The 17894-nt window shown below is 49.4% G+C and overlaps 2 non-coding genes and 6 pseudogenes across 2 annotated transcripts; all 8 read right to left on the reverse strand.

The window, feature by feature from the left end:
- Positions 1–147: 147 nt before the first annotated feature.
- Positions 148–356, reverse strand: LOC137325887 (U2 spliceosomal RNA; annotated as a pseudogene).
- A 2081-nt stretch (positions 357–2437) lies between these two features.
- Positions 2438–2646, reverse strand: LOC137325888 (U2 spliceosomal RNA; annotated as a pseudogene).
- A 2081-nt stretch (positions 2647–4727) lies between these two features.
- LOC137325915 (U2 spliceosomal RNA) lies at positions 4728–4946 on the reverse strand (annotated as a pseudogene).
- Positions 4947–7029: 2083 nt separating this feature from the next.
- Positions 7030–7200, reverse strand: LOC137326046 (U2 spliceosomal RNA; annotated as a pseudogene).
- Positions 7201–9343: 2143 nt separating this feature from the next.
- On the reverse strand, positions 9344–9514 carry LOC137326014 (U2 spliceosomal RNA; annotated as a pseudogene).
- Positions 9515–11671: 2157 nt separating this feature from the next.
- Positions 11672–11842, reverse strand: LOC137326015 (U2 spliceosomal RNA; annotated as a pseudogene).
- Positions 11843–13990: 2148 nt separating this feature from the next.
- On the reverse strand, positions 13991–14181 carry LOC137325732 (U2 spliceosomal RNA). Its single transcript, XR_010963974.1, has one exon. It is a non-coding gene; the product is annotated as a U2 spliceosomal RNA (small nuclear RNA).
- A 1900-nt stretch (positions 14182–16081) lies between these two features.
- LOC137325733 (U2 spliceosomal RNA) lies at positions 16082–16272 on the reverse strand. Its single transcript, XR_010963975.1, has one exon. It is a non-coding gene; the product is annotated as a U2 spliceosomal RNA (small nuclear RNA).
- Between the last annotated feature and the right edge of the window lie 1622 nt (positions 16273–17894).

Raw genomic sequence — 17894 nt, forward strand, 5'->3', positions numbered from 1 at the left:
AGAAAGAAATACCACTGAGCTGAGAAAGTAAGTGTAATATATCAGCTTTATTCTCAGTAATAATACATACACACACACACACACACACACACACACACACAGAGACGCTGGGAAAGAGCTGTTTTTCCTTTTGAATATCTCCCCACAGGGAGGTGCACCGTTCCCAGAGACACTGCAATACTGGGTCGATGCGTGGAGTGGACGGAGCAAGCCCCTGTTCCATCTCCCTGTTCCAAAAATCAATTTAATATATGGTCCCCAGATAGGGGACGTATCAGATATTAAACTGATAAGAACAGATTTTTTTTTTTTTTTTTTTTTTCTGACACTCTGGGGTGCCTTATTGCCTTACAGATTCATTCCAGATTCCTTGCAGTGACATTACATCAAGCCAAAGCTCTACAAGCCAAAGCTCTACACTCTGCCCGAGGGGATTTCTCCCTGACTGCATCCCCCCGGCATACAATGGCAGGAAGGCTCCAAATGGTTGCCTTCCCCCACTTGACCACTTGATCTTAGCCAAAAGGCCGAGAAGCGATGACGCGCTCGATGCGAATTGATCTCGGCTCCTGTTTGCACTCCCTCTTTGGTCTCTGGCTGCCTGTGTTTAATGCAGTCTAGAAGCACTGCCGTTCTCTCCCACTCTGGCCACATTTTTGCCACCGTTTCTAATTGCAACAGTGGATGAGTTTAAAGATTTTTTTCCCTTTCTTGCCAGGATTGCTTGACAGATTGGTAAATTTGCCAGTAGGCCACCAATCAGATGGGAGAGGGTTGGGTCTCACCGGACCTCCGTCAGTCAGTCTCAGTCACTAACGAACTGCCGTGGAAGGAGACCTCTTTAAGGAAAACTAGTGACGTGATGTGACGTGTCTCACAGTGAGTGAGTGAGATTGCAACGGCCAATTGAGAAAGAGGTGAGGTGCTGACAATCGGCAGCTCGTGTTGAAACATTCATTCCACGGCAGGCAAGACCAATGAAAAAAAATACTGCAGAGGCTGGCTCGGCTGGCTGGCTGGCTGGCTGGCTGGAAATGGGAAATAAAAACACAAGACGTGTTAAAGGCTGGCTAAACTGTCGAAAGAAACAAGGCGTTAATGTTTCAGAAGTGCCTATTGAAAGGTGTCTCTCAAGCTGCTCCCTGACTGGGCCCTGTCCATTGTCATGTTAATCGCTGGTTAAACTGTCGGAAGAAACAAGGCGTTAATGTTTCAGAAGTGCATATTGAAAAATGTCTTTCAAACTGCTCCCTGACTGGGCCCCGTTCATTGTCATGTTAATCCCAGGGCGGGGCGGGACTGCTTTGACCAGGAGACCTGTTTTCCGGGACGCAGGTGTGACATTCCAGGGAGGCACCTACTTTGTGCTGATTCGAAACTACGACTACAACGGCAACTTGCAGTTCTATATTACAACAACAACGCGCTGCATTGAAACTAAAAGTTAGATTTTCAATCCCATAGTCCACCAATCGGATGGGAGACGGTGTGTGTCTGTGTGTGTGTGTGTGAGAGTCAGTGTCAGTCAGTCTCTCTCTCTCTCTCTCTCTCTCTCTCACTCTAACTCTAACTCTAACTCAGAGCTGCTGTGGAAGGAAACCTTTTTAAAAAGAACTTGCATATTGAAAAAAAGATGTGTCTCAAGCTGCCGGGCCCTGTCCATTGTCACGTTAATGGCAGGGCGGGCAGGACTGCTTTGACCAGGAGACCTGTTTTCTGGGACGCAGGTGTGAGATTCCAGGGGACCTGCTTTGTGCTGATTTCCCTGCGTGCGTGCGTCCGTCCCTCCCTGCCTCCCTCCCCCCAGGCCTTCCTTCTGAACACCTTTGTCGTTTAATCGAGGGTCAAAAGCCTGCCTGTGAAAGGGAAGGATCAGCCGGTCGGCCCCCTGCTGGTCGCTGCTGCCAGCGCAGCGCAGCGCAGCAGGCGTGCGTGTCCTCAGCCTCTTGTACAAGTTCCCAGGGAGTTGAGGCAGTTCCCTCCGGTGGTCTAGTGGTCTAAGACGCAACCTTTTAAACTCGTTGAGACCCGGGTTCGAATCCCGGTCGGGGGGATGACTTTCTGGTGCAGATTAATTGGCACCACTCAAAGAAAGTCTCCCCTCCTGAGCGCTAATGCTCCACCCTCACCACCGCCACCTTTTCCTCTCCTTGACAAACAGACAGACAGTCCAGTTCGGGAGCGCAGCTTGCATTTGAAAGCAGACCCTGCTTGTTCAAAGTCAACGGCACCAAGTTATTTTGCACTTTGAATTATATCGCTACGTGCGAGCGGCATTCAGCCGAGGAGAAGAAAGAAATACCACTGAGCTGAGAAAGTAAGTGTAATATATCAGCTTTATTCTCAGTAATAATACATACACACACACACACACACACACACACACACACAGAGACGCTGGGAAAGAGCTGTTTTTCCTTTTGAATATCTCCCCACAGGGAGGTGCACCGTTCCCAGAGACACTGCAATACTGGGTCGATGCGTGGAGTGGACGGAGCAAGCCCCTGTTCCATCTCCCTGTTCCAAAAATCAATTTAATATATGGTCCCCAGATAGGGGACGTATCAGATATTAAACTGATAAGAACAGATTTTTTTTTTTTTTTTTTTTTTCTGACACTCTGGGGTGCCTTATTGCCTTACAGATTCATTCCAGATTCCTTGCAGTGACATTACATCAAGCCAAAGCTCTACAAGCCAAAGCTCTACACTCTGCCCGAGGGGATTTCTCCCTGACTGCATCCCCCCGGCATACAATGGCAGGAAGGCTCCAAATGGTTGCCTTCCCCCACTTGACCACTTGATCTTAGCCAAAAGGCCGAGAAGCGATGACGCGCTCGATGCGAATTGATCTCGGCTCCTGTTTGCACTCCCTCTTTGGTCTCTGGCTGCCTGTGTTTAATGCAGTCTAGAAGCACTGCCGTTCTCTCCCACTCTGGCCACATTTTTGCCACCGTTTCTAATTGCAACAGTGGATGAGTTTAAAGATTTTTTTCCCTTTCTTGCCAGGATTGCTTGACAGATTGGTAAATTTGCCAGTAGGCCACCAATCAGATGGGAGAGGGTTGGGTCTCACCGGACCTCCGTCAGTCAGTCTCAGTCACTAACGAACTGCCGTGGAAGGAGACCTCTTTAAGGAAAACTAGTGACGTGATGTGACGTGTCTCACAGTGAGTGAGTGAGATTGCAACGGCCAATTGAGAAAGAGGTGAGGTGCTGACAATCGGCAGCTCGTGTTGAAACATTCATTCCACGGCAGGCAAGACCAATGAAAAAAAATACTGCAGAGGCTGGCTCGGCTGGCTGGCTGGCTGGCTGGCTGGAAATGGGAAATAAAAACACAAGACGTGTTAAAGGCTGGCTAAACTGTCGAAAGAAACAAGGCGTTAATGTTTCAGAAGTGCCTATTGAAAGGTGTCTCTCAAGCTGCTCCCTGACTGGGCCCTGTCCATTGTCATGTTAATCGCTGGTTAAACTGTCGGAAGAAACAAGGCGTTAATGTTTCAGAAGTGCATATTGAAAAATGTCTTTCAAACTGCTCCCTGACTGGGCCCCGTTCATTGTCATGTTAATCCCAGGGCGGGGCGGGACTGCTTTGACCAGGAGACCTGTTTTCCGGGACGCAGGTGTGACATTCCAGGGAGGCACCTACTTTGTGCTGATTCGAAACTACGACTACAACGGCAACTTGCAGTTCTATATTACAACAACAACGCGCTGCATTGAAACTAAAAGTTAGATTTTCAATCCCATAGTCCACCAATCGGATGGGAGACGGTGTGTGTCTGTGTGTGTGTGTGTGAGAGTCAGTGTCAGTCAGTCTCTCTCTCTCTCTCTCTCTCTCTCTCACTCTAACTCTAACTCTAACTCAGAGCTGCTGTGGAAGGAAACCTTTTTAAAAAGAACTTGCATATTGAAAAAAAGATGTGTCTCAAGCTGCCGGGCCCTGTCCATTGTCACGTTAATGGCAGGGCGGGCAGGACTGCTTTGACCAGGAGACCTGTTTTCTGGGACGCAGGTGTGAGATTCCAGGGGACCTGCTTTGTGCTGATTTCCCTGCGTGCGTGCGTCCGTCCCTCCCTGCCTCCCTCCCCCCAGGCCTTCCTTCTGAACACCTTTGTCGTTTAATCGAGGGTCAAAAGCCTGCCTGTGAAAGGGAAGGATCAGCCGGTCGGCCCCCTGCTGGTCGCTGCTGCCAGCGCAGCGCAGCGCAGCAGGCGTGCGTGTCCTCAGCCTCTTGTACAAGTTCCCAGGGAGTTGAGGCAGTTCCCTCCGGTGGTCTAGTGGTCTAAGACGCAACCTTTTAAACTCGTTGAGACCCGGGTTCGAATCCCGGTCGGGGGGATGACTTTCTGGTGCAGATTAATTGGCACCACTCAAAGAAAGTCTCCCCTCCTGAGCGCTAATGCTCCACCCTCACCACCGCCACCTTTTCCTCTCCTTGACAAACAGACAGACAGTCCAGTTCGGGAGCGCAGCTTGCATTTGAAAGCAGACCCTGCTTGTTCAAAGTCAACGGCACCAAGTTATTTTGCACTTTGAATTATATCGCTACGTGCGAGCGGCATTCAGCCGAGGAGAAGAAAGAAATACCACTGAGCTGAGAAAGTAAGTGTAATATATCAGCTTTATTCTCAGTAATAATACATACACACACACACACACACACACACACACACACAGAGACGCTGGGAAAGAGCTGTTTTTCCTTTTGAATATCTCCCCACAGGGAGGTGCACCGTTCCCAGAGACACTGCAATACTGGGTCGATGCGTGGAGTGGACGGAGCAAGCCCCTGTTCCATCTCCCTGTTCCAAAAATCAATTTAATATATGGTCCCCAGATAGGGGACGTATCAGATATTAAACTGATAAGAACAGATTTTTTTTTTTTTTTTTTTTTTTTTTTTTTTTCTGACACTCTGGGGTGCCTTATTGCCTTACAGATTCATTCCAGATTCCTTGCAGTGACATTACATCAAGCCAAAGCTCTACAAGCCAAAGCTCTACACTCTGCCCGAGGGGATTTCTCCCTGACTGCATCCCCCCGGCATACAATGGCAGGAAGGCTCGAAATGGTTGCCTTCCCCCACTTGACCACTTGATCTTAGCCAAAAGGCCGAGAAGCGATGACGCGCTCGATGCGAATTGATCTCGGCTCCTGTTTGCACTCCCTCTTTGGTCTCTGGCTGCCTGTGTTTAATGCAGTCTAGAAGCACTGCCGTTCTCTCCCACTCTGGCCACATTTTTGCCACCGTTTCTAATTGCAACAGTGGATGAGTTTAAAGATTTTTTTCCCTTTCTTGCCAGGATTGCTTGACAGATTGGTAAATTTGCCAGTAGGCCACCAATCAGATGGGAGAGGGTTGGGTCTCACCGGACCTCCGTCAGTCAGTCTCAGTCACTAACGAACTGCCGTGGAAGGAGACCTCTTTAAGGAAAACTAGTGACGTGATGTGACGTGTCTCACAGTGAGTGAGTGAGATTGCAACGGCCAATTGAGAAAGAGGTGAGGTGCTGACAATCGGCAGCTCGTGTTGAAACATTCATTCCACGGCAGGCAAGACCAATGAAAAAAAATACTGCAGAGGCTGGCTCGGCTGGCTGGCTGGCTGGCTGGCTGGAAATGGGAAATAAAAACACAAGACGTGTTAAAGGCTGGCTAAACTGTCGAAAGAAACAAGGCGTTAATGTTTCAGAAGTGCCTATTGAAAGGTGTCTCTCAAGCTGCTCCCTGACTGGGCCCTGTCCATTGTCATGTTAATCGCTGGTTAAACTGTCGGAAGAAACAAGGCGTTAATGTTTCAGAAGTGCATATTGAAAAATGTCTTTCAAACTGCTCCCTGACTGGGCCCCGTTCATTGTCATGTTAATCCCAGGGCGGGGCGGGACTGCTTTGACCAGGAGACCTGTTTTCCGGGACGCAGGTGTGACATTCCAGGGAGGCACCTACTTTGTGCTGATTCGAAACTACGACTACAACGGCAACTTGCAGTTCTATATTACAACAACAACGCGCTGCATTGAAACTAAAAGTTAGATTTTCAATCCCATAGTCCACCAATCGGATGGGAGACGGTGTGTGTCTGTGTGTGTGTGTGTGAGAGTCAGTGTCAGTCAGTCTCTCTCTCTCTCTCTCTCTCTCTCTCACTCTAACTCTAACTCTAACTCAGAGCTGCTGTGGAAGGAAACCTTTTTAAAAAGAACTTGCATATTGAAAAAAAGATGTGTCTCAAGCTGCCGGGCCCTGTCCATTGTCACGTTAATGGCAGGGCGGGCAGGACTGCTTTGACCAGGAGACCTGTTTTCTGGGACGCAGGTGTGAGATTCCAGGGGACCTGCTTTGTGCTGATTTCCCTGCGTGCGTGCGTCCGTCCCTCCCTGCCTCCCTCCCCCCAGGCCTTCCTTCTGAACACCTTTGTCGTTTAATCGAGGGTCAAAAGCCTGCCTGTGAAAGGGAAGGATCAGCCGGTCGGCCCCCTGCTGGTCGCTGCTGCCAGCGCAGCGCAGCGCAGCAGGCGTGCGTGTCCTCAGCCTCTTGTACAAGTTCCCAGGGAGTTGAGGCAGTTCCCTCCGGTGGTCTAGTGGTCTAAGACGCAACCTTTTAAACTCGTTGAGACCCGGGTTCGAATCCCGGTCGGGGGGATGACTTTCTGGTGCAGATTAATTGGCACCACTCAAAGAAAGTCTCCCCTCCTGAGCGCTAATGCTCCACCCTCACCACCGCCACCTTTTCCTCTCCTTGACAAACAGACAGACAGTCCAGTTCGGGAGCGCAGCTTGCATTTGAAAGCAGACCCTGCTTGTTCAAAGTCAACGGCACCAAGTTATTTTGCACTTTGAATTATATCGCTACGTGCGAGCGGCATTCAGCCGAGGAGAAGAAAGAAATACCACTGAGCTGAGAAAGTAAGTGTAATATATCAGCTTTATTCTCAGTAATAATACATACACACACACACACACACACACACACACACACACAGAGACGCTGGGAAAGAGCTGTTTTTCCTTTTGAATATCTCCCCACAGGGAGGTGCACCGTTCCCAGAGACACTGCAATACTGGGTCGATGCGTGGAGTGGACGGAGCAAGCCCCTGTTCCATCTCCCTGTTCCAAAAATCAATTTAATATATGGTCCCCAGATAGGGGACGTATCAGATATTAAACTGATAAGACCAGATTTTTTTTTTTTTTTTTTTTTTTTTTTTTTTTTTTTTTTTTTTCCTGACACTCTGGGGTGCCTTATTGCCTTACAGATTCATTCCAGATTCCTTGCAGTGACATTACATCAAGCCAAAGCTCTACAAGCCAAAGCTCTACACTCTGCCCGAGGGGATTTCTCCCTGACTGCATCCCCCCGGCATACAATGGCAGGAAGGCTCCAAATGGTTGCCTTCCCCCACTTGACCACTTGATCTTAGCCAAAAGGCCGAGAAGCGATGACGCGCTCGATGCGAATTGATCTCGGCTCCTGTTTGCACTCCCTCTTTGGTCTCTGGCTGCCTGTGTTTAATGCAGTCTAGAAGCACTGCCGTTCTCTCCCACTCTGGCCACATTTTTGCCACCGTTTCTAATTGCAACAGTGGATGAGTTTAAAGATTTTTTTCCCTTTCTTGCCAGGATTGCTTGACAGATTGGTAAATTTGCCAGTAGGCCACCAATCAGATGGGAGAGGGTTGGGTCTCACCGGACCTCCGTCAGTCAGTCTCAGTCACTAACGAACTGCCGTGGAAGGAGACCTCTTTAAGGAAAACTAGTGACGTGATGTGACGTGTCTCACAGTGAGTGAGTGAGATTGCAACGGCCAATTGAGAAAGAGGTGAGGTGCTGACAATCGGCAGCTCGTGTTGAAACATTCATTCCACGGCAGGCAAGACCAATGAAAAAAAATACTGCAGAGGCTGGCTCGGCTGGCTGGCTGGCTGGCTGGCTGGAAATGGGAAATAAAAACACAAGACGTGTTAAAGGCTGGCTAAACTGTCGAAAGAAACAAGGCGTTAATGTTTCAGAAGTGCCTATTGAAAGGTGTCTCTCAAGCTGCTCCCTGACTGGGCCCTGTCCATTGTCATGTTAATCGCTGGTTAAACTGTCGGAAGAAACAAGGCGTTAATGTTTCAGAAGTGCATATTGAAAAATGTCTTTCAAACTGCTCCCTGACTGGGCCCCGTTCATTGTCATGTTAATCCCAGGGCGGGGCGGGACTGCTTTGACCAGGAGACCTGTTTTCCGGGACGCAGGTGTGACATTCCAGGGAGGCACCTACTTTGTGCTGATTCGAAACTACGACTACAACGGCAACTTGCAGTTCTATATTACAACAACAACGCGCTGCATTGAAACTAAAAGTTAGATTTTCAATCCCATAGTCCACCAATCGGATGGGAGACGGTGTGTGTCTGTGTGTGTGTGTGTGAGAGTCAGTGTCAGTCAGTCTCTCTCTCTCTCTCTCTCTCTCTCTCACTCTAACTCTAACTCTAACTCAGAGCTGCTGTGGAAGGAAACCTTTTTAAAAAGAACTTGCATATTGAAAAAAAGATGTGTCTCAAGCTGCCGGGCCCTGTCCATTGTCACGTTAATGGCAGGGCGGGCAGGACTGCTTTGACCAGGAGACCTGTTTTCTGGGACGCAGGTGTGAGATTCCAGGGGACCTGCTTTGTGCTGATTTCCCTGCGTGCGTGCGTCCGTCCCTCCCTGCCTCCCTCCCCCCAGGCCTTCCTTCTGAACACCTTTGTCGTTTAATCGAGGGTCAAAAGCCTGCCTGTGAAAGGGAAGGATCAGCCGGTCGGCCCCCTGCTGGTCGCTGCTGCCAGCGCAGCGCAGCGCAGCAGGCGTGCGTGTCCTCAGCCTCTTGTACAAGTTCCCAGGGAGTTGAGGCAGTTCCCTCCGGTGGTCTAGTGGTCTAAGACGCAACCTTTTAAACTCGTTGAGACCCGGGTTCGAATCCCGGTCGGGGGGATGACTTTCTGGTGCAGATTAATTGGCACCACTCAAAGAAAGTCTCCCCTCCTGAGCGCTAATGCTCCACCCTCACCACCGCCACCTTTTCCTCTCCTTGACAAACAGACAGACAGTCCAGTTCGGGAGCGCAGCTTGCATTTGAAAGCAGACCCTGCTTGTTCAAAGTCAACGGCACCAAGTTATTTTGCACTTTGAATTATATCGCTACGTGCGAGCGGCATTCAGCCGAGGAGAAGAAAGAAATACCACTGAGCTGAGAAAGTAAGTGTAATATATCAGCTTTATTCTCAGTAATAATACATACACACACACACACACACACACACACACACACACAGAGACGCTGGGAAAGAGCTGTTTTTCCTTTTGAATATCTCCCCACAGGGAGGTGCACCGTTCCCAGAGACACTGCAATACTGGGTCGATGCGTGGAGTGGACGGAGCAAGCCCCTGTTCCATCTCCCTGTTCCAAAAATCAATTTAATATATGGTCCCCAGATAGGGGACGTATCAGATATTAAACTGATAAGAACAGATTTTTTTTTTTTTTTTTTTTTTTTTTTTTTTTTTTTTTTTTTTTTTTTTTTTTTTTTTCTGACACTCTGGGGTGCCTTATTGCCTTACAGATTCATTCCAGATTCCTTGCAGTGACATTACATCAAGCCAAAGCTCTACAAGCCAAAGCTCTGCACTCTGCCCGAGGGGATTTCTCCCTGACTGCATCCCCCCGGCATACAATGGCAGGAAAGCTCCAAATGGTTGCCTTCCCCCACTTGACCACTTGATCTTAGCCAAAAGGCCGAGAAGCGATGACGCGCTCGATGCGAATTGATCTCGGCTCCTGTTTGCACTCCCTCTTTGGTCTCTGGCTGCCTGTGTTTAATGCAGTCTAGAAGCACTGCCGTTCTCTCCCACTCTGGCCACATTTTTGCCACCGTTTCTAATTGCAACAGTGGATGAGTTTAAAGATTTTTTTCCCTTTCTTGCCAGGATTGCTTGACAGATTGGTAAATTTGCCAGTAGGCCACCAATCAGATGGGAGAGGGTTGGGTCTCACCGGACCTCCGTCAGTCAGTCTCAGTCACTAACGAACTGCCGTGGAAGGAGACCTCTTTAAGGAAAACTAGTGACGTGATGTGACGTGTCTCACAGTGAGTGAGTGAGATTGCAACGGCCAATTGAGAAAGAGGTGAGGTGCTGACAATCGGCAGCTCGTGTTGAAACATTCATTCCACGGCAGGCAAGACCAATGAAAAAAAATACTGCAGAGGCTGGCTCGGCTGGCTGGCTGGCTGGCTGGCTGGAAATGGGAAATAAAAACACAAGACGTGTTAAAGGCTGGCTAAACTGTCGAAAGAAACAAGGCGTTAATGTTTCAGAAGTGCCTATTGAAAGGTGTCTCTCAAGCTGCTCCCTGACTGGGCCCTGTCCATTGTCATGTTAATCGCTGGTTAAACTGTCGGAAGAAACAAGGCGTTAATGTTTCAGAAGTGCATATTGAAAAATGTCTTTCAAACTGCTCCCTGACTGGGCCCCGTTCATTGTCATGTTAATCCCAGGGCGGGGCGGGACTGCTTTGACCAGGAGACCTGTTTTCCGGGACGCAGGTGTGACATTCCAGGGAGGCACCTACTTTGTGCTGATTCGAAACTACGACTACAACGGCAACTTGCAGTTCTATATTACAACAACAACGCGCTGCATTGAAACTAAAAGTTAGATTTTCAATCCCATAGTCCACCAATCGGATGGGAGACGGTGTGTGTCTGTGTGTGTGTGTGTGAGAGTCAGTGTCAGTCAGTCTCTCTCTCTCTCTCTCTCTCTCTCTCACTCTAACTCTAACTCTAACTCAGAGCTGCTGTGGAAGGAAACCTTTTTAAAAAGAACTTGCATATTGAAAAAAAGATGTGTCTCAAGCTGCCGGGCCCTGTCCATTGTCACGTTAATGGCAGGGCGGGCAGGACTGCTTTGACCAGGAGACCTGTTTTCTGGGACGCAGGTGTGAGATTCCAGGGGACCTGCTTTGTGCTGATTTCCCTGCGTGCGTGCGTCCGTCCCTCCCTGCCTCCCTCCCCCCAGGCCTTCCTTCTGAACACCTTTGTCGTTTAATCGAGGGTCAAAAGCCTGCCTGTGAAAGGGAAGGATCAGCCGGTCGGCCCCCTGCTGGTCGCTGCTGCCAGCGCAGCGCAGCGCAGCAGGCGTGCGTGTCCTCAGCCTCTTGTACAAGTTCCCAGGGAGTTGAGGCAGTTCCCTCCGGTGGTCTAGTGGTCTAAGACGCAACCTTTTAAACTCGTTGAGACCCGGGTTCGAATCCCGGTCGGGGGGATGACTTTCTGGTGCAGATTAATTGGCACCACTCAAAGAAAGTCTCCCCTCCTGAGCGCTAATGCTCCACCCTCACCACCGCCACCTTTTCCTCTCCTTGACAAACAGACAGACAGTCCAGTTCGGGAGCGCAGCTTGCATTTGAAAGCAGACCCTGCTTGTTCAAAGTCAACGGCACCAAGTTATTTTGCACTTTGAATTATATCGCTACGTGCGAGCGGCATTCAGCCGAGGAGAAGAAAGAAATACCACTGAGCTGAGAAAGTAAGTGTAATATATCAGCTTTATTCTCAGTAATAATACATACACACACACACACACACACACACACACACACACAGAGACGCTGGGAAAGAGCTGTTTTTCCTTTTGAATATCTCCCCACAGGGAGGTGCACCGTTCCCAGAGACACTGCAATACTGGGTCGATGCGTGGAGTGGACGGAGCAAGCCCCTGTTCCATCTCCCTGTTCCAAAAATCAATTTAATATATGGTCCCCAGATAGGGGACGTATCAGATATTAAACTGATAAGAACAGATTTTTTTTTTTTTTTTTTTTTTTTTTTTTTTTTTTTTTTTTTTTTTTTTTTCTGACACTCTGGGGTGCCTTATTGCCTTACAGATTCATTCCAGATTCCTTGCAGTGACATTACATCAAGCCAAAGCTCTACAAGCCAAAGCTCTGCACTCTGCCCGAGGGGATTTCTCCCTGACTGCATCCCCCCGGCATACAATGGCAGGAAAGCTCCAAATGGTTGCCTTCCCCCACTTGACCACTTGATCTTAGCCAAAAGGCCGAGAAGCGATGACGCGCTCGATGCGAATTGATCTCGGCTCCTGTTTGCACTCCCTCTTTGGTCTCTGGCTGCCTGTGTTTAATGCAGTCTAGAAGCACTGCCGTTCTCTCCCACTCTGGCCACATTTTTGCCACCGTTTCTAATTGCAACAGTGGATGAGTTTAAAGATTTTTTTCCCTTTCTTGCCAGGATTGCTTGACAGATTGGTAAATTTGCCAGTAGGCCACCAATCAGATGGGAGAGGGTTGGGTCTCACCGGACCTCCGTCAGTCAGTCTCAGTCACTAACGAACTGCCGTGGAAGGAGACCTCTTTAAGGAAAACTAGTGACGTGATGTGACGTGTCTCACAGTGAGTGAGTGAGATTGCAACGGCCAATTGAGAAAGAGGTGAGGTGCTGACAATCGGCAGCTCGTGTTGAAACATTCATTCCACGGCAGGCAAGACCAATGAAAAAAAATACTGCAGAGGCTGGCTCGGCTGGCTGGCTGGCTGGCTGGCTGGAAATGGGAAATAAAAACACAAGACGTGTTAAAGGCTGGCTAAACTGTCGAAAGAAACAAGGCGTTAATGTTTCAGAAGTGCCTATTGAAAGGTGTCTCTCAAGCTGCTCCCTGACTGGGCCCTGTCCATTGTCATGTTAATCGCTGGTTAAACTGTCGGAAGAAACAAGGCGTTAATGTTTCAGAAGTGCATATTGAAAAATGTCTTTCAAACTGCTCCCTGACTGGGCCCCGTTCATTGTCATGTTAATCCCAGGGCGGGGCGGGACTGCTTTGACCAGGAGACCTGTTTTCCGGGACGCAGGTGTGACATTCCAGGGAGGCACCTACTTTGTGCTGATTCGAAACTACGACTACAACGGCAACTTGCAGTTCTATATTACAACAACAACGCGCTGCATTGAAACTAAAAGTTAGATTTTCAATCCCATAGTCCACCAATCGGATGGGAGACGGTGTGTGTCTGTGTGTGTGTGTGTGAGAGTCAGTGTCAGTCAGTCTCTCTCTCTCTCTCTCTCTCTCTCTCACTCTAACTCTAACTCTAACTCAGAGCTGCTGTGGAAGGAAACCTTTTTAAAAAGAACTTGCATATTGAAAAAAAGATGTGTCTCAAGCTGCCGGGCCCTGTCCATTGTCACGTTAATGGCAGGGCGGGCAGGACTGCTTTGACCAGGAGACCTGTTTTCTGGGACGCAGGTGTGAGATTCCAGGGGACCTGCTTTGTGCTGATTTCCCTGCGTGCGTGCGTCCGTCCCTCCCTGCCTCCCTCCCCCCAGGCCTTCCTTCTGAACACCTTTGTCGTTTAATCGAGGGTCAAAAGCCTGCCTGTGAAAGGGAAGGATCAGCCGGTCGGCCCCCTGCTGGTCGCTGCTGCCAGCGCAGCGCAGCGCAGCAGGCGTGCGTGTCCTCAGCCTCTTGTACAAGTTCCCAGGGAGTTGAGGCAGTTCCCTCCGGTGGTCTAGTGGTCTAAGACGCAACCTTTTAAACTCGTTGAGACCCGGGTTCGAATCCCGGTCGGGGGGATGACTTTCTGGTGCAGATTAATTGGCACCACTCAAAGAAAGTCTCCCCTCCTGAGCGCTAATGCTCCACCCTCACCACCGCCACCTTTTCCTCTCCTTGACAAACAGACAGACAGTCCAGTTCGGGAGCGCAGCTTGCATTTGAAAGCAGACCCTGCTTGTTCAAAGTCAACGGCACCAAGTTATTTTGCACTTTGAATTATATCGCTACGTGCGAGCGGCATTCAGCCGAGGAGAAGAAAGAAATACCACTGAGCTGAGAAAGTAAGTGTAATATATCAGCTTTATTCTCAGTAATAATACATACACACACACACACACACACACACACACACACAGAGACGCTGGGAAAGAGCTGTTTTTCCTTTTGAATATCTCCCCACAGGGAGGTGCACCGTTCCCAGAGACACTGCAATACTGGGTCGATGCGTGGAGTGGACGGAGCAAGCCCCTGTTCCATCTCCCTGTTCCAAAAATCAATTTAATATATGGTCCCCAGATAGGGGACGTATCAGATATTAAACTGATAAGAACAGATACTACACTTGATCTTAGCCAAAAGGCCGAGAAGCGATGACGCGCTCGATGCGAATTGATCTCGGCTCCTGTTTGCACTCCCTCTTTGGTCTCTGGCTGCCTGTGTTTAATGCAGTCTAGAAGCACTGCCGTTCTCTCCCACTCTGGCCACATTTTTGCCACCGTTTCTAATTGCAACAGTGGATGAGTTTAAAGATTTTTTTCCCTTTCTTGCCAGGATTGCTTGACAGATTGGTAAATTTGCCAGTAGGCCACCAATCAGATGGGAGAGGGTTGGGTCTCACCGGACCTCCGTCAGTCAGTCTCAGTCACTAACGAACTGCCGTGGAAGGAGACCTCTTTAAGGAAAACTAGTGACGTGATGTGACGTGTCTCACAGTGAGTGAGTGAGATTGCAACGGCCAATTGAGAAAGAGGTGAGGTGCTGACAATCGGCAGCTCGTGTTGAAACATTCATTCCACGGCAGGCAAGACCAATGAAAAAAAATACTGCAGAGGCTGGCTCGGCTGGCTGGCTGGCTGGCTGGCTGGAAATGGGAAATAAAAACACAAGACGTGTTAAAGGCTGGCTAAACTGTCGAAAGAAACAAGGCGTTAATGTTTCAGAAGTGCCTATTGAAAGGTGTCTCTCAAGCTGCTCCCTGACTGGGCCCTGTCCATTGTCATGTTAATCGCTGGTTAAACTGTCGGAAGAAACAAGGCGTTAATGTTTCAGAAGTGCATATTGAAAAATGTCTTTCAAACTGCTCCCTGACTGGGCCCCGTTCATTGTCATGTTAATCCCAGGGCGGGGCGGGACTGCTTTGACCAGGAGACCTGTTTTCCGGGACGCAGGTGTGACATTCCAGGGAGGCACCTACTTTGTGCTGATTCGAAACTACGACTACAACGGCAACTTGCAGTTCTATATTACAACAACAACGCGCTGCATTGAAACTAAAAGTTAGATTTTCAATCCCATAGTCCACCAATCGGATGGGAGACGGTGTGTGTCTGTGTGTGTGTGTGTGAGAGTCAGTGTCAGTCAGTCTCTCTCTCTCTCTCTCTCTCTCTCTCACTCTAACTCTAACTCTAACTCAGAGCTGCTGTGGAAGGAAACCTTTTTAAAAAGAACTTGCATATTGAAAAAAAGATGTGTCTCAAGCTGCCGGGCCCTGTCCATTGTCACGTTAATGGCAGGGCGGGCAGGACTGCTTTGACCAGGAGACCTGTTTTCTGGGACGCAGGTGTGAGATTCCAGGGGACCTGCTTTGTGCTGATTTCCCTGCGTGCGTGCGTCCGTCCCTCCCTGCCTCCCTCCCCCCAGGCCTTCCTTCTGAACACCTTTGTCGTTTAATCGAGGGTCAAAAGCCTGCCTGTGAAAGGGAAGGATCAGCCGGTCGGCCCCCTGCTGGTCGCTGCTGCCAGCGCAGCGCAGCGCAGCAGGCGTGCGTGTCCTCAGCCTCTTGTACAAGTTCCCAGGGAGTTGAGGCAGTTCCCTCCGGTGGTCTAGTGGTCTAAGACGCAACCTTTTAAACTCGTTGAGACCCGGGTTCGAATCCCGGTCGGGGGGATGACTTTCTGGTGCAGATTAATTGGCACCACTCAAAGAAAGTCTCCCCTCCTGAGCGCTAATGCTCCACCCTCACCACCGCCACCTTTTCCTCTCCTTGACAAACAGACAGACAGTCCAGTTCGGGAGCGCAGCTTGCATTTGAAAGCAGACCCTGCTTGTTCAAAGTCAACGGCACCAAGTTATTTTGCACTTTGAATTATATCGCTACGTGCGAGCGGCATTCAGCCGAGGAGAAGAAAGAAATACCACTGAGCTGAGAAAGTAAGTGTAATATATCAGCTTTATTCTCAGTAATAATACATACACACACACACACACACACACACACACACACACAGAGACGCTGGGAAAGAGCTGTTTTTCCTTTTGAATATCTCCCCACAGGGAGGTGCACCGTTCCCAGAGACACTGCAATACTGGGTCGATGCGTGGAGTGGACGGAGCAAGCCCCTGTTCCATCTCCCTGTTCCAAAAATCAATTTAATATATGGTCCCCAGATAGGGGACGTATCAGATATTAAACTGATAAGAACAGATACTACACTTGATCTTAGCCAAAAGGCCGAGAAGCGATGACGCGCTCGATGCGAATTGATCTCGGCTCCTGTTTGCACTCCCTCTTTGGTCTCTGGCTGCCTGTGTTTAATGCAGTCTAGAAGCACTGCCGTTCTCTCCCACTCTGGCCACATTTTTGCCACCGTTTCTAATTGCAACAGTGGATGAGTTTAAAGATTTTTTTCCCTTTCTTGCCAGGATTGCTTGACAGATTGGTAAATTTGCCAGTAGGCCACCAATCAGATGGGAGAGGGTTGGGTCTCACCGGACCTCCGTCAGTCAGTCTCAGTCACTAACGAACTGCCGTGGAAGGAGACCTCTTTAAGGAAAACTAGTGACGTGATGTGACGTGTCTCACAGTGAGTGAGTGAGATTGCAACGGCCAATTGAGAAAGAGGTGAGGTGCTGACAATCGGCAGCTCGTGTTGAAACATTCATTCCACGGCAGGCAAGACCAATGAAAAAAAATACTGCAGAGGCTGGCTCGGCTGGCTGGCTGGCTGGCTGGCTGGAAATGGGAAATAAAAACACAAGACGTGTTAAAGGCTGGCTAAACTGTCGAAAGAAACAAGGCGTTAATGTTTCAGAAGTGCCTATTGAAAGGTGTCTCTCAAGCTGCTCCCTGACTGGGCCCTGTCCATTGTCATGTTAATCGCTGGTTAAACTGTCGGAAGAAACAAGGCGTTAATGTTTCAGAAGTGCATATTGAAAAATGTCTTTCAAACTGCTCCCTGACTGGGCCCCGTTCATTGTCATGTTAATCCCAGGGCGGGGCGGGACTGCTTTGACCAGGAGACCTGTTTTCCGGGACGCAGGTGTGACATTCCAGGGAGGCACCTACTTTGTGCTGATTCGAAACTACGACTACAACGGCAACTTGCAGTTCTATATTACAACAACAACGCGCTGCATTGAAACTAAAAGTTAGATTTTCAATCCCATAGTCCACCAATCGGATGGGAGACGGTGTGTGTCTGTGTGTGTGTGTGTGAGAGTCAGTGTCAGTCAGTCTCTCTCTCTCTCTCTCTCTCTCTCTCACTCTAACTCTAACTCTAACTCAGAGCTGCTGTGGAAGGAAACCTTTTTAAAAAGAACTTGCATATTGAAAAAAAGATGTGTCTCAAGCTGCCGGGCCCTGTCCATTGTCACGTTAATGGCAGGGCGGGCAGGACTGCTTTGACCAGGAGACCTGTTTTCTGGGACGCAGGTGTGAGATTCCAGGGGACCTGCTTTGTGCTGATTTCCCTGCGTGCGTGCGTCCGTCCCTCCCTGCCTCCCTCCCCCCAGGCCTTCCTTCTGAACACCTTTGTCGTTTAATCGAGGGTCAAAAGCCTGCCTGTGAAAGGGAAGGATCAGCCGGTCGGCCCCCTGCTGGTCGCTGCTGCCAGCGCAGCGCAGCGCAGCAGGCGTGCGTGTCCTCAGCCTCTTGTACAAGTTCCCAGGGAGTTGAGGCAGTTCCCTCCGGTGGTCTAGTGGTCTAAGACGCAACCTTTTAAACTCGTTGAGACCCGGGTTCGAATCCCGGTCGGGGGGATGACTTTCTGGTGCAGATTAATTGGCACCACTCAAAGAAAGTCTCCCCTCCTGAGCGCTAATGCTCCACCCTCACCACCGCCACCTTTTCCTCTCCTTGACAAACAG

This window comes from Heptranchias perlo, chromosome 9, assembly GCF_035084215.1.
Source record: "Heptranchias perlo isolate sHepPer1 chromosome 9, sHepPer1.hap1, whole genome shotgun sequence".
NCBI lineage: Eukaryota > Metazoa > Chordata > Chondrichthyes > Hexanchiformes > Hexanchidae > Heptranchias > Heptranchias perlo.